A 17,200-nucleotide genomic window follows, 5' to 3' on the forward strand; every position below is an offset into this window, starting at 1 on the left:
TCACCATCAGCTACTCCAGCACCTTCTCCAAAACAACTTGCTTGCTAACTGCCAACACGGATTTAGGCCCTTTCATTGCACTACTTCTGCCCTTTTCATTTTTACTGATTGCATAAATAGGAATCGTAACAATAACTGTCTCTCAGCTGCTCTATTTATTGACCTTTCCAAAGCCTTTGATATGGTCAATCACAACCTACTTATTAATGTGCTAAAAGCCCAATCTCTTGACCCACAAGCATTCCTTTGGTTCAAATCCTATCTGGAAAATAGACAAGCAGTACTCTGGGACAATAATCTATCCACACACCTCCCAGTGAGCACTGGAGTTCCTCAAGGTTCTATCCTAGGCCCTCTTCTTTTCTACATCTTTATTAATGATCTCCATACTGTTTTTCCACAATCCACCTGTATACAATACGCTGATGACTCTACTCTTATCTGTACTGCCAAGTCTTCTTCCTCTTTCCACACCCTTACACAAAATGTATTTAACACAGTTGAAAAATGGTTCACCCAACGCTGCCGCCTTCTTAACCCCAAGAAAACTAAGCTACTACTCTTTACTCCCACCATAAAATCTCCTCAGTTCCACTTCACTATTACCTCTGACAATGGAACCTGCATTTCCCCTGATTCTACTGCTCAACTACTTGGTATAACTATTGACCGTAACCTCAGCTTCGATGCCCATGTTAATAATATTATAAAAACTGTTAATAAAAAATTAGGCTCCCTGTATAGAATAAAACCCTTCCTTACACCACTAGCTAAGAAATCCATTGCCCAGACTCATCTTACTTCCACCCTATTCTATGCATCTGCCATTTACACCAATCTATCAAAGCATAATCTCACCAAACTTGAAACTAGCTACAATAACATAACCAGATTTGCCACTGGCTCTCCGTACAGAACCCATCACTGCCTCAACCTTAAACACCTCAAATGGTTAGAACTACAAAATCAACTACAATACAATCAACTTGTGATTGCACAAAAAATCCTGCACCATCCTACTAATACTCCCATCCTCACTAATCTGATCTCCCCTTATAAAAATCTTTCAACACTACGCTCAGCTAATAAGCTACTTATTGCCAGCAACCCTTCTAATAACAAAGCAGGCGATTCCCTCTTCTCCAATGTTGTGGGTAGAATCTGGAACAAACTTCGTAATACACTCACCTCACTCTCATCCTCTCTAGTCTTTAAAAAACACCTTAAAGACCACCTTAAAATACATTGGCTTTGCCCCTGCTCAAAGCCTGATTGAATCTACTTTTCTTCTCTCCCCTCCCCTGTTTCTTTTTCTCCTGCTTCCTTAACAATTACCCCCCATATATTATGAACAACACTACTAAAAAGTTTTGCTAATGTTCTAATGCTTTAGATTTTGTTTGACTTCACATGAACCCTACTAAAGCATTAAGACTTGTTTATTTCTTACTTCTACTCTAATGAAACCTTACATTGTTCACAATTTATTAATTTTTTCTTATGTCTTATTATGTAATGTGAAGCTAGTCATTTTTATAATATTTTGAATGAATTAATTCACTCATGTTGGAGCTTTTCTCCTCGGGCCTCTACTGAAAAGGGATATGTATCCAGCTAGACTAGCCCGGTCAACAAATGTAAATAAATAAAAATAAAAATAAATAAAAAAAATTTCCATTGTATTTAGGTCGGAGCTATGGCTGGGCCGTTCCAAAACTTTAATTTTCTTCTGGTGAAGCCATTCTTTTGTTGATTTGGATATATGCCTGGGGTCATTGTCGGACAGCACATCACATTTTCACATTAACACACAAAGATGCTGAAACCATTTATATTTCTACATACTTTCACATATACAGCCAAATACATATACACACAAGCCCCACCATTACTTGAATGCTAAACCCTTTAGCGGTTACCTCTGATACAATCTCACCCACTGAAAGTAATAGGTAAATGCAAGCTTTCAGCCATCTTCATTCACATGGCTGGCCAAGCTATCTTATGCAGCTAAGCTATGTAAATGCCTTCCTTTTGGCATTTCTGGGTGGAGAGCACATGTCTAATTAGCAGAGGCTGCTTCCTTGGAATACTTCATAGGATCATTGGAGGTTACTAGGCTAATGGCCCTAGAGCCATGTTTAGTCTAGTCATTCATGCCCAGTTTTCTCAATTATCAATGCCCAAGGACTAGAATGACTTTAGTATATGGCTGTGCATTACATCATCTAAAAGCCGTCCCTGTCCATTAGGGACATGTGTAACAAGCCAGAAATTAATTGCTTTTGAATAGGCTTAAAGAAAAGCTCCGTTTCCCATGAATGAAGAAACTGTTCCAGCGAAGGAGTAATCTCTGAGACACATACCTCTCCCTTTAACATGTTTTGTTTGTGTCACAGATGAGGTTTAAATCCTTAAATTGTGTAATTCTAGTGCTGTTTGTTTTGCAAATGTACAGCAGATCCTTCAGAGGTGGATAGGAGAATGCCTTGTAGATTAAGTACAGATTGCCTCTCAGTAGTCTGTAGGAGACAGAGTACAAGGACAGGACTTTGAGGTGGTCTGCATAGGACATATGTCCTCTGTGGCTGCTCAAGCTGCTACAAAAGACTGGTCAGATACATGCTGAAGGGTGCATTTTTCTCAATTATTGGTCTGAAGGCAGAGTATAATGGGACTATGATGTCCTTTGATCTTGATGCCATGCGCTTACAAGTTGTGCCACGTAGTATTTCTCACCACCATGGGCATAAGGTGATCAAAGTACATGTTACTGTTGGACTCCCAAGATGGTTGCACACTGATCAGCAGCTTAATTTCAGCTCTTCCAGTGTGAAAAAAGAAACCAAGAAATAAGAGCCCGTGTTATTGACAGCTTGAGTAAAATTAATTTACTGGGTCATAAGTATACTGCCTGGATGCCAGCAAAGAAGAAATTTAGAGAAGCTTAAACCAGAGAAAGTGAAGGGAAAACACTGCCTGGGAAGAAAGTTGGAGCCGTTCAGCAAAAAGCAGTCCAGTCTTCAGTTTTGGTCCAACAAATGGCTTCTAGTAATTTAAAGAAAAAATAAATCAAAGGTGATTAAAATAAATGAAACACTGAAGGAGTATGTCAACTCAGATAACAAAAGGCTGGAAAAAATAGAAGCAGCTTTAACTAGCTATTCAGATGACCTCACAAAACTGCAAAAATCAGAAGATGAAATGGAGAAAAGGGCGGCTGAGTCACAGACTTCTCAAGAAGAGCTGTTTCAAAAAAGAGACAGAGTGAGCAGAGAAAACCTCAGATCTTCTGCTGTACCAGAAAAACTGGAAGGAAAAGGCTGTATTAATTTTATAAAAGCACAAATCAGCAACTGGACTGGTATTCCACTGCAGGATTTGTTAAATGAAGAGGTGAACTGAGTTTATACTCCAAACCTGGCCACGAGAAAGCGGCAGAGACCTGTACAGGTAAAGATACACTCATAACAGCAGAAAGAGTTGACCCTGAGAAAATTGTGGCTGAAGGGAAAAGTATTAAAACTGGAGACAGAAGAGTGGTTGTGGAAAATGATTATTCACTGTAGACCAAGTAGGAACAAAGCAAATTGATCCCGGCTATCAGGGAATGTCAAGAAGCAGGTGTGAGATTCAAGATGCAGTGTTCAGCTCTTTCAGAATATTTTCTCCTGGAGGATCAGACTTTTTTTTTTTTTGATGCAGAACAGGATAAGGAGGGAACATAAAATTTTTATTCAACAAAAAGTAAGCAGACAAATGGAGAGATCTCAGTTTCTCATTCTTCTGACAATAAAGCTCATAGACTTTGCCAGTGAAACCTTTTCCAATGTTCTAAAGGAGAATGCCTCTGAGACAGAAGAAAGCACTGGAGTTGACTAAGAATCACGAGTACCTTGGACATGAACCACAGTCTGGTGTTGGGAGATGGAGATGAACATGAAGAAGGTCAGCAACACTGGTATTAGTGAATAAATGGGGGCTATAAAGCATCAGTCACATTTGTGAAAAATGGCTTAGCAAGAAAAAGTGGCTGAGAAAGATTGACGTTTTGCTAATTTTGTTAAACTTGTGGATAAACTGTACGATATATAGCTCGCATTCTTATTAATGTTTACAAGGACAATGAAAGGGGGAGTAATGGCATGTTAAACAGTTTTTGTTAGAAGTATTTGTATAAAATATTTCATGAAATAAACTGCATGTTTTATACATATAAGAACTCAGGCATAGTTTACATATTATTGCCCAAGGTACAATAACTGGGATAGATTAGACAGAAATTATATTTCACGGGAATATGTGTATTTGGCGGAAATTGGGCTACTGTTGGCCGAAGGAGGAGAAGAGGCGGAAGACATGGCCAAAGGCAGCAACAGAGGAGAAAGGCTAGGACTGTGGTAGTGAGGGTCGGAACTTTGAATGTTGGCAGTATGACTGGTATAGAGAGAGAGAGCTAGCTGATATAATGGATAGAAGGAAGGTTGGTATATTGTGTGTGCAAGAGACCAGATGGAAGGGGAGTCAGGCTAGGTGTATCAGAGGTGGGTTCAAATTGTTTTATCATGGTGTGGATGGGAGGAGAAATGGCGTAGGAGTTATTCTGAAGGAACAGTATGCTGAGAGTGTTTTGGAGGTGAAAAGAGTGTTGGATAGAGTGATGTTTATGAAGCTGGAAATTGATGGTGTAATGATGAATGTTGTTAGTGCGTATGCTCCACAAGTTGGGTGTGCAATGGATGAGAAAGAAAATTTTTGGAGTGAACTGGATGAAGTGGTGATGACTGTACCAAAGGGTGAGAGAGTGGTGATTGGAGTAGATTTCAATGGGCATGTTGGTGAAGGGAACAGAGGGGATGAGGAAGTGATGGGTAGGTATGGTGTTAAACAAAGGAATGCAGAAGGTCAAATGGTAGTGGATTTTGTGAAAAAGATGGACATGGCTGTGGTGAATACGTATTTTAACAAGAGGGAGGAGCATAGGTTGACATACAAGAGTGGAGCAAGATGCACACAGGTGGATTATATCTTATGTAGGAGGGCCAGTTTGAAGGAGATTGGAGACTATAAAGTGGTGACCAGAGAAAGTGTAGTTAGGCAGCATAGGATAGTGGTTTGTAGGATGACGCTGGTTATCAAGAAGAGGAGGAGGAGTGTGAGGGCAGCACAAAGGATCAAGTGGTGGAAATTGAAAAAGGGTAATTTTGAGGTGGAATTCAGGGATGAGTTAAGGCAGGCACTGGATGGCAGTGAAGAGTTACCAAATAGCTGGGTAACTACAGCACAGCTAGTAAGAGAGACGGCTAGAAAGGTGCTTGGTATCACATCTGGACAGAGGAAAGACGACAAGGAGACATGGTGGTGGAATGAGGAAGTACAGGAGAGTATACAGAGAAAGAGGTTGGCAAAGAAGTGGGATTGTCAGAGAGATGAAGAAAGTAGACAGGAGTATAAGGCGATGAGGTGCATGGCAAAGAGAGAGGTGGCGAAGGCTAAGGATAAGGCATATGAAGAGTTGTGTGAAAGGTTGGACACTAAGGAGGGAGAAAAGGACCTGTACCGATTGGCTAGACAAAGGGACCGAGCTAGGAAAGATGTGCAGCAGGTAAAGGTGATAAAGGATAATGAGGGAAACATACTCACAAGTGAGGAGAGTGTGTTGAGGAGATGGAAAGAGTACTTTGCGGGGTTGATGAATGAAGAGAATGAGAGGGAGAGAAGGTTGGATGATGTAGGGATAGTGAATCATGAAGTACAATGGATTAGCAAGGAGGAAGTAAGGATAGCTATGAAGCGAATGAAGAATGGAAAGGCTGTTGGCCCAGATGACATACCTGTGGAAGCATGGAGGTGTTTAGGTGAAATGGCAGTGGAGTTTTTAACCAGATTGTTTAATGAAATCTTGGAAAGTGAGAGGATGCCTGAGGAATGGAGAAAAAGTGTTTTGGTACCGATTTTTAAGAATAAGGGTGATGTGCAGAGCTGTAGTAACTACAGAGGGATTAAATTGATCAGTCACAGCATGAAGTTATGGGAAAGAGTAGTGGAAGCAAAGATTAGTGATCAGCAGTATGGTTTCATGCCAGGAAAGAGCACTACAGATGTGATCTTTGCTCTGAGAGTGTTGATGGAGAAGTACAGAGAATGTTGGAAGGAGTTGCATTGTGGTTTTGTAGAATTAAAGAAAGCATATGACAGGGTGCCTAAGGAAGAGTTGTGGTATTGTATGAGGAAGTCAGGAGTGTCAGAAAAGTATTTAAGAGTGGTACAGGATACGTACGAGGGTAGTGTGACAGCGGTGAGGTCTGCTGTGGGAGTGACGGATGCGTTTAAGGTGGAGGTGCGGTTACATCAAGGATCAGCTCTGAGCTCTTTCTTATTTGCAATGGTGATGGACAGGTTAACAGATGAGATCAGACAGGAGTCCCCGTGGACTATGATTTTTGCAGATGACATTGTGATCTGTAGTGAGAGTAGGGAGCAGGTGGAGGAGACTCTGGAGAGATGGAGATATGCTCTAGAGAGAAGAGGAATGAAGGCCAGAAGGACTAAGACAGAATATATGTGTGTGAATGAGAGGGAGGATAGAGGAATGGTGAGGATGCAAGAAGTAGAGGTGGTGAAGGTGGATGAGTTTAAATACTTGGGGTCAATAGTTCAGAGTAACGGTGAGTGTGGAAGAGAGGTGAAGAAGAGAGTACAGGCAGGATGGAGTGGGTGGAGAAGAGTGTCAGAAGTGATTTGTGACAGACTAGTACCTGTAAGAGTGAAAGGGAAGGTCTACAAGAGGGTAGTGAAACCAGCTATGTTATATGGGTTGGAGACAGTGGCATTGACAAAAAGGCAGGAGTTTGAGCTGGATGTGGCAGAATTAAAGATGTTAAGATTTGCACTGGGAGTGACGAGGGTGGACAGGATTAGGAATAAGTATATTAGAGGGTCAGCCCAGCTTGGAAGGTTTGGAGACAAAGCCAGAGAGACACGATTACGTTGGTTTGGACATGTGCTGAGGAGGGATGCTGAGTATATTGGGAAGAAGATGCAAAGGATGAAGCTACCAGGTAACAGGAAAAGAGGAAGGCCTAAGATAAGGTTTATGGATGTGGTGAGAGAGGACATGCAGGTGGTTGGTGTGACAGAGCAAGATGCAGAGGACAGGAAGAAATGGAAACAGGTGATCTGCTGTGGCGACCCCTAACGGGAACAGCCGAAAGAAGAATATATGTAGATATATATATATATATATATATATATATATATATATATATGCAAGAATTCCTGCTTGTTTAATTTGTATGTGTGTTTTTAGCTAATATGAACTGCTGTTCTGATGTAAGTTTCACATCCTGGCATTAGAATTTGATTACAGCATCTGAAAATGACAACTTGCAGCACACAGTAGCTGCTAATTTTCTCTGCAAGTTTCTCTTTCTTCTTAATTTTTTGAAACTGTTTTAATCAGTAAAAAATATCTAATTTTATGTATTTCCATTAAGATGTACAGTTACAGTTAATAACATTACAGAGTAAGCTATTTTCACCAAAGCGTAAGCAAATTATATGCCAGCAACAGCTCTATATAAAACATTACTATAGCTTTTGCTTTACCAATTCTTCACATCACAGAAAAAATATATTATTGTGTGTAGATATTTCACATATACTTGAATAAAAGGAAAGTTCCTTTCTGTTTTCACAGACATCAGTGATGAACTTTGACATCGATTTTCCTCAGCACACCTCCGGTCAGGAAGCAAGGCAAGCAAGAATCCAAGCATTCTGATACAACTGGAACATTCTGTTTTTCTCAATATTTTTGTGTTAATTGCTTCATAAATGGCATGTGAAAGGAATGTGTTACACAGGAGCAAAGAAAACAAAATCACCAGCACTTTAACACTTATAATTAGTATATTACTTAGATCTGACATTCAGTTAACCCAGCCATGCACATACTACACAAAGTTAAACAAATAATATAAAATTCTTAACTTATACGTGTCTTAAAGTTGCTAATTCTATTGCCTATAATTGTAATGCCAATACAGGAAGTATTTGTTTAACATGTATAAAGACATTTCTAAGTTTAGTTACATGAACTATACTAAGTCTTTCACTGTAAATATAATAAAACAGTAAAAAATAACTATTTGTATTACTTATCATGAAAAATGGCTTAGTTTGAATTATAAACAGTTGCCTACATATGTTCTGAAGCTTAAAGTCCAATGCAAACCTTTTACTTAAAGGGTAAATCCATTGTTTCAGAAAACAAAAACTTGTGATATCAGAATCAAAGTCACTTGTTTTTAAGCTTTTTAATTTTAGATGCAGTTTTCCAAGAATTCTGCTTACTCTGTCTCTTGAGAGATATAGTATTACACTCCATTTCTTCACCATTAAGAAGTTTACTTTTGGTGGCAAAAGTGGAAGCCTCCTTCAGTGTGTCAAATATTTTACTTCCTTTACAAGGAAATTGTGTTATTTGCAGAAGACACCACCATGACTTAAAAAAAAAAAAATTAAGTTCCCTGAAGTTCCTTGATCAGTGGTAAGCAGGATTTTCTTTTGCTCATTACTTTGCAGGAATAATCATTGACAAATATAACTACATGTTTACCTGTTTTAGTAGGTGGGTTGGACCATGCTGTTTTTAATATTTGATCTTTTTCTAAGCTATACATAAATTAATTATAACCAAACATGGTGACGAGTTTTCCTCCTTCAGATCCCTGTTCACAGGACTCTATGTACATTTTCACTTCCAAAAGATAAAGTTTCGCCTAGATGTAATGTTTTATGTAGACAGGTTAAGAAGTTTATTATATTGTCTCCCTCATACTTTTCAGGCATACCATAAATTCTAATGTTAATTTGTCTCAACCTATTTCTTTAATCAACTTTATCTATGAAAGTTATTTTGTTTAAAACAAGAATCCTGTGTACCATTTCTTGAGTGGCTCACTTTGAAGTCTCTTCTCTCTTAACCAAGCAGCTGAAATTTTAACAAGAAAATTATATCTTTTGAAGAACTTAAAGATATAAATCTTCATCAGTTAATAAAATTAGCTCACAAGTATCACCAAATTTTCATTTTTTTATTATATTTTCTGTCAGAGAAAAGTTTTCAGTCACAGAGCTTTCACCAGTTGCTGCTCTAAGTTAGTTATCTTGGCCACGCCCCCTGAAACTTAAGTCTTAACATTAAAACATATCATTGTACCATAACATAATATTTGTTGTGCACACAACCAATCATTTCTGCAGCATAATTATAACAACCGTATATGAACTGTTCCTTAATCTTGAAATAATGTTTGTAAGTTGCATATGACAGAAGAGAGATACAGTTAAGAAATATGTGCTATACAGTAATTTGTGATTAGCTCATACTCAATTTCTTCATACAGTAAGCAAAGTCAATGGAGGTGAACGAAACAGAGTTTTTCCAATAAGTATTAAACAACTATATATTAGCAAATTCAGGAACTACTATTAGATTATTACAACTGGATCTCAGATCATAATCAAGTTGTGTGTTTACGCCAAGAATGCCAAGAAATTCACCTCGAGAGCAGTGTGAAACAAAGCTCTCAAGATGAATCTTGATATCCATGTTGAGAACACACAACTGAATTGTGATCAGGGAGACCCAAATCATAATTCTTTTTACAACACAAAGGATTAGGTGTTCCAATACACTACTAACTAAAGTATAGGAGTGAAAAAACATTTACCACTGCCACACAGGCAGCAACCAGAAACAAAGCATTCTTTTGATGAACAAACAGCTTTAAAAGCTGCTAGACATTTCACTCACGTGTGTGCGACAGGGAAGAAGGGAAGGCAGGTTTAAAACTGCTATTGCCTCTCAGCACTGTTCTGGCACCTGTTATGCTGTGTGAACAGTGCTGACAGGTGCTTAACTAATCTTTGTCAAGCACCAACCATTTTTGAATCAGAAAACTGCTTTACAAAGTTGTCCTTTCCTGAATTCGGAGCGCAACTGTAGCAGTCTATGTACTGTAAACTTACCACCCACTAACTGCATAGGACCTATTATTAAAACACAAACATTCAATGTAAACTAGAAGCTAACTGCCATCTTTTGACATGCACACTATATGGCATTATTTCTTTAATGCTAGAAGATCACTTCAAGATTATGTATATGTGGTTTTATTCATGTTAGTATAGAGATTTCACAATATGGGTTTCATAATTACTAGAACCATGCATATCTTTGTCACCAACTTAAATGTACATATGTTGCTCTGAAAAATACAATTAATTTTAACTGGTAACACTGCTTTCAATCAGTGTGAATATGCTGAAAAGTATAATTAATGGCATTATATCATTTCAGAAGAAAATACCTTCTGGGATAACGTCATCTAAAGCTGATAATTCCACTTAACAACCCTCATCCATATTGAGTGAGGCATTATGCTTTACAGCCTTATAATCTTCTGTGAGAATTCCTGCTCTTGTTCTTAATACTGATTTTTTTTCCAGATAAGTGTAATATGGCAGCTCATAAACCCACTATAGCTTTTTACTTCAGTCCTAAAATAAATAAAAGTGCATACGAGATCTTACTGCTTCTTGTGTATATGAAGCAAGTGATTATAGCCTACTGCTATGATCAGATCTTTAGTCACTTTTTTATGAAACCGGTAGTCCATCTCAAAAAAATCTTTCTTCTGCTATAACTCTGTAGAGTCCTAAAGCAGTCGAAGAATGCTGGTTATGTGATGTAAAACTGGAAAAGACCCTTGTGAGAGCTAATATTCATATTTATTTATTTTTATTATAACAGCACACACAAAAAAAATTACCAAGAGAAACTAAAAGCTAATGTAGTTGATACAGATCCTTTCTTTTTTGCAGCATTGACGTGTGCATCTCTCAGAATTAACTTAGTGCACTCGAATTTAAGGCTTAGCTGCTGCAAACATACCTCTCAACCTGGAAACATCAAAAATCTGAATAAAGGCCCATGAAAAATATCTACAAATCTGTACGCTAATTAACTTAACTTTTGCATGCATAATTAGGCAACCCCCACCCACTCTAATGGAATTGTGAGATACCAACTTTCAAAAGCAAACTGAAGAACAGACAACCAAAATATGGCCCCAGGGTGCCCCTGCAGCCATTTCAATGTTCCATTACTTGGCCATTTTGCCCCATTTACTATAAACACTAATGTACACACTGCTTTACTTCTACAATGATTATGTGGATTTCATTTAAAACTTGTATTTTACATTTTACAGCACAAACACTGATAAACATCTGATAAACAAATCAATACAGTCTCACGATGAGAATAGACTTAGCATTAAAACTTCTCTGTCCTTGAAACTCATTCTTTGAAACTGCACTGAAACCCACATTCAAAGAAAATGCATCTGGTCAGTGGTGGATAAAGATTACCTTTGGACTGCTTTCAAATCATAGGCCCCTTGCACATGAAGCATACATGTTTTCTTTGATACACCTTCCTGACTGTATTAAATTATATTCCTTGTATAATACAGCACACTTGTTAGAGCACGTTTAAAATTTATTGTTTTGAACATTTTTCCATTAAGCAATTAAACAAAATGCATGAACCAATAAGAACAAAACTGCCCAATTCAGAATGTTTCCATCATAAAAGTCTACTCAAACTTCTACAATATACCAGTATCGGTAAATATGCACAATCTCTGCAGAAGTAAAACTCATCTAAATAATTCCACATTAAAGAGATCTGTAACTAATTAAGAGGTTGCTAGCAAACAACTTTATATTTCATTGTTTCACGTACAAATAAAGTGCCTGCTGCCCTTGAGAATAAATTGTCTGTTACATTTAAAAAAAAAATGATAGGCTAGTAATATTTCAATAGGGAATAGATGGCAAACTGATAACAGGTTCATAGTTACTAGGTATCTCTGCCAAAGGAGGCCATTATCAGGACTGCAGCATCCACCCCCTTTAAAAGTACAACACAGCATCCACTCCCTTTAAAAGTACAACACAGTACAGTATCAACAATCCATCTATGTACTGTGGGAGTAGAACCTACAGCCTTCCACAGCAAAAGCAAGTATACTACCTGTTGTGCTACTAACAATGCAAGTAGACTTTGCATATGCAGCACTAAACTTCTCTTTGCCTGAAAAACTGTGCAGCACAAGAAATCATGAAAAAGCCAAAACGTATTGGGGGGATACAAAGGCCCAAAACTGGGGACACATTTTAAACGTTGCTTGTATAATCTTAGAAAGTTGTTATAATAAAATGTTGTGTTACCCGAATGATAACCATTTAAGTTTTAGTATTCCTATCATCATCTAGTGAATTCAGTTCTCACTGATTTACCAGAAAACCACAAATTTTATTTTTATTTAACATTTGTTTACCAGGAAAGTCTGACTTTGAACAAAGCCAATTTTCATCACTGGCTCCAGACACGTCTTTGTATCATGGCAGGAAACCAGATCACCCAGAGGAAACTCACACAAACACAGGGAGGACATGCAAACTCTACACAGAAGGCACTTCAGCCAAGAATCAAACCAGAGAACCTCTTGCTGTGAGGCAACACTACCGCTGCACCACTACTCCATCTGAATTTTAAGAGAACAGACCAAAAGTAGGACCCAAACATTGGACATTCTGTGAAAATGTGTACAATTGAGAGCTACAACTCCTTCAATCAGAAGTGGTGGTATGGGTAGAGAACTCAGGCTCTTGCTCCTTGTACCTAAGGTACAGGGTTTGAGCCAGAGTAACTCTACCCACCAGGTATACCTAACTGGGGCATTACACAGACACACACAGACACACACAGACACCTTGTGTAATTCAAATCACAACAGCTTGTCAAATATCAACTAGTAAGAACCAAATGCAGTGCGGACCCGGCGCAACTGAAATGCTCTCAGTAGAAAAGAACTGTTCACATTGAGCAGCAATTGAGATCTTAAATGAGTTGAGTAGTTATTTTACTTGTCCTCCTTACCTGCAGCAGCTGTGGAAATGCATGCATGGCTCGCATGCTACTTTTACTGCTGCTGACTGGCCAGAAACACAGTACAGTGAATCCCTCAAGCCCTCAACCAATTCTGACAAGTTGGCAGGCTGTTCAAGGAGCTGACGTCATCGTGCACGCCTCTGCACATAAGCCAAAAAAGAAAAATTTTTAAAAAAGCCGGAAAATTCAGAAAGTACCACTCTGGAATCGTGGCACCCCCATTATTTGAGCCAAAAGTGGTAAAAACTGAGAAATTCAGTACGGTTGAGATGTATGGCTGCAAAACGTAGAAACTCAGCAAAGAAAAACCTATGAATAAAAGAATAAGACTTGGTTTTGGTTTTCATTAGATTAGCTTCCAAAAATTTTCACAGATGTCATACAACATTCATAACACCATGTATGTGAGCATTAAACATGGGGTATGTACAGAGCAGTACAATCATCTTGCAATAAAACAGTACTCAGACTGCATCACAAAAACTTCCTTGTGTCTCTTTGTGTGTGTGTGTGTGTGTGTGTGTGTGTGTGTGTGTGTGTGTGTGTGTGTGTGTGTGTGTATATGCTTACATGAGTGTATGTACCCAAAAATAAAAAGATATTTCATGCTGATCCACTAACAAACTGAGACGTGATACCTTTTATTGGCCCAACATTGGTTTTGCAATACTACTATTTGAGCTCCTGAACTAACATGACCTCTTCTGATGAGTGGTCATGTTTATCAGTAACCCAGAGTAGCTATACCACAGAACTAATAAAATGCATTACATATTTCTGTGTTCTGCTGAATATATGTGTCAACATTTTAACACCCAAGCATTTCTTAAATGCTAAATTCTTACCTGCTGTTTCCTTAAAGCTTTATTAAGGTCAAATGTCAATACCCTATCTCCATATATGGATATCCATACACATAAAGCTTAAGGCCTACACTCCAAGCATATAGTTTCATATTGATGGCATTTCTCTACTATGCACCACATTTCCATATTGAGGGAGCACATTTCTATTTTATGTCCCCACAATTTTTCAGTACTTATCACTAAATTTGGTTAAATCAAGCAAAATCTCCAACACAGCCAGTTAGTAACATTAAAAGTCTTCTGAAGCATGCCCTGGGACAATGAATGGCTTTTTATACAGATGAGCAGCAAAGCACTTGAAAAATGCAACAGGCAGGAGTGCATTCTATTCTAAGAGAAACTTAGAAGCATAACTGCTCAAATCAATGGAAAAAAGCTGCCTAAAGGAAAACACTAGCTGTTAAAAATGGCTCAATATTTTATTTATGATTACAAACACCAGGGAAATACTGGTATAATCTGCTACATTAACTCATCTTGTTTCCTGGTTTGATGCTTAACCAGGAGCCATCTTATCATCTTACCAGGTGATTCTAGTACAAGTCTATGTAACAACAGCCCCCACAGAGCAATGACAATTCTTTCCACTTAAATATATTAGGTTTTCAGACGGAAGTTCAGAGAAAGTCACAGTTACGAGGTAAGGCTACTAAATAAATTAATCAGAGTAACCAAAGTAACCATGAGACACCTGGTTCTTTTTGCAACACATTGGGACAAGGTGTGTGGCTTTATCCTGCCTTATGACCTCAGTGGAAGCTGGGGGTTTCAGACAGATCATCTGCATTGATAGTACGCACATAGTAACAAGTGGACATGAACCCACAATAACATCCTTGCATGCCATGCACAGGGTTGGATAGGCCAAGGATGAAAGCCACCCCTGCCATCAGAGTGGTGTCATATTAAGATGCCCTACCTTGCCATGAATATTAATGAACATTAATGGAGACAGCAGGTGGTAAAAGGTAGCAGACACAACAAAAGCAAATGTAAAAAAAAAAAAAAAAAAAAAGTAGACATATAGCACCATTCATGAAACTAAATTATATTACATGTTTGCTTTCAGTGAGATCTTGAAACTCTGCATATGCGCCTCATCTCCCAATACCCCAAATTATGAGGAAAAAATCCTAAAAGTATCCCATATTTAAATATTTTACTTTGGTTAGTCTCAATTAAAGGAAAATATGACAGTAGCCAACAACAGCAAAAAACATTTACAAAACTAACATGAGCATTCCGAATTTCTAATCAGAAAAATTGTCAACACAAAACTGCTCTGCCATTTCATTTTTTTCATTTCTTTCCACAAAATTCTTTCAGATCATGAGTAACCTACTATCCCTTATGTTGTTTATTCAGTAAACTGATTACACACATGAGCAAAGAAAAAACATTCAGAAAAGATCCACTTCTTGTATAACCCTTTTGATCACTAGCTACATTATTCCCACACCGCAAACTTGTGCATGCCACGCTGTTTCATTTCTGTCTAGAGTACCAAAGTCATTAAAGTGTGAAATCTGGATTAAACACAGAAGTTGATAGAAAACAGTAACCAAGAGTCCAGTACCAGATACTATTAGAAACAAATACTTACAATGACAACTACAGTTACAATTGGTAAGTATAACTAACTCAAAAACAAGACCATCTTAAAAAACAAGGATGGACTATACCAATTCATTTTTTATGGAATTTGCTTATCTTTACCTAAATGTTAGAGATTTTTTTAAAGCATATTAGTGGTCTTTTTTGCACATTAAGTGCAGCTCCCAGGCAATGACTGCAATTTGTCCATTAGGATCAGTGCATTAAACTGGTAAACAAGCCAACTTTAAATTAAATTGAAATTTAAATAAACTACTGGCTAACAAAAATTGTTGTTACATGATCTACAAGTTTTTTTCCTGGGTCGGTACCTACTAAAAGTAAGGTAAGAATGAATGGGATCTAGTGAAGTTTAACAGTGCTCCAGAAAGAATCACTGACAGGCACACTTGGGGGGGCTCATACATAGTCAGAAGAACTGCAGTGTGTGATAGACGCATCATTCCATAACTGCATAATTGGATACTGTACAATTCTGATCAAGTTGTTGAACGAGGCCAATGCTCACAATCACATTAATAACTAGTTGCATTTACTGTGTTTTACCCATGTTAACTCACATTCAGTCAACTATCATAGGTTCATAAGTAAATACTAAGTTAGCTGCTGGACGATTTTAAGCCTAGCCAGTTTCCCTTTTGGTGCTTGAATTAACCTATCCAATTTGGTATTAGATTGGCCTTACCCATCCGATGGTCATTAATTATACATTATCCCTAGAGAGAATAGCTGGGGTCATACCATAGGTAATTTAAAGGGACCCATGCATGGGTAAAATCATTTGGCAGCTGCCTCTGTCCATTAGTAGTACAGGGAGAGTCCTGGGGTAAATTTTCTGTTGCCCATCCATAGATCCAAGTAAAATTGAATATGAACAGGGGCAAACTATTTTACATGGTTGGGGAGTCTGTTTCAGAGCAGCTGTATCCTCTTGTGAGATATACCTGTCCCTTCAAACCATTCTGTTGATGTTGCAGAAAAGGTTTAGATCCCTAGACTTAGTATTTCTGATGCCATTTAATGCTGATGTGCAGTAAATGCTGATGTGCAGTAAATCTATCAGTACTGGGTCAGAGGATGCCTTCTATGTCAGACACAGGTCATCTCTTAGCAGCCTATAGGATACAGAGTACAGTGACAGGGCTTTTAGTCTCTCTGTGTAGGGACAAGTTGTTCAGGCATTCTATACTTTTAGTAAGGTATCTTTGTGGGCATTTATTGCATTATACTCGACTCGCCTAATGAAGGTTGAGTAAAGGGGAGAAATGGCATCCATAGATCTAGGTACAATGCCATTGTTTATAACATGTGCAATATAGAAGGACTTTCTCATGACAACGGACACATGTTGGTCAAAAATTAGGTCGTCCACATAACTTCACAAATCTCAAACTGGGTCAACTCTTAGGAGCATACTGCCAATGGGGAAGTTCTCCAGGGCAGATGACTTCCCAAAGGGTACAATACTGCATTTGGTTTCAGTCTATGATTCTGGCACCAGCTATTTATTTGGGACAAAACTTCTTACAGGTTGGATAAGACATTTGGGGATTCAATGACTGAGCCTAGCTTGCATTCATCTGCAAACTTAGTGAGCCAGAGCCCTTTGGTATTAACATTTACTTCAAAAAAAGTAGATGCCAAACAGGAGAGGTCACAGCAGAGAACCCTTGGGATTATCTGTGAGATAGTT

At 38.2% G+C, this 17,200-nt stretch overlaps 1 long non-coding RNA gene across 1 annotated transcript in view; it reads right to left on the minus strand.

The window, feature by feature from the left end:
- The window catches only part of LOC122797243, a 170,867-nt gene extending 157,537 nt beyond the window's left edge, over positions 1-13,330 (minus strand). Inside the window, exon 1 of the long non-coding RNA XR_006364038.1 lies at positions 13,016-13,330. This is a non-coding gene — a long non-coding RNA (uncharacterized LOC122797243). The remainder of the gene's footprint in view (positions 1-13,015) is intronic.
- Between the last annotated feature and the right edge of the window lie 3,870 nt (positions 13,331-17,200).

The sequence above is a fragment of the Protopterus annectens genome, chromosome 3.part0 (assembly GCF_019279795.1).
Source record: "Protopterus annectens isolate FY-2018-M chromosome 3.part0, PAN1.0, whole genome shotgun sequence".
Taxonomy (NCBI): Eukaryota; Metazoa; Chordata; order Ceratodontiformes; family Protopteridae; genus Protopterus; species Protopterus annectens.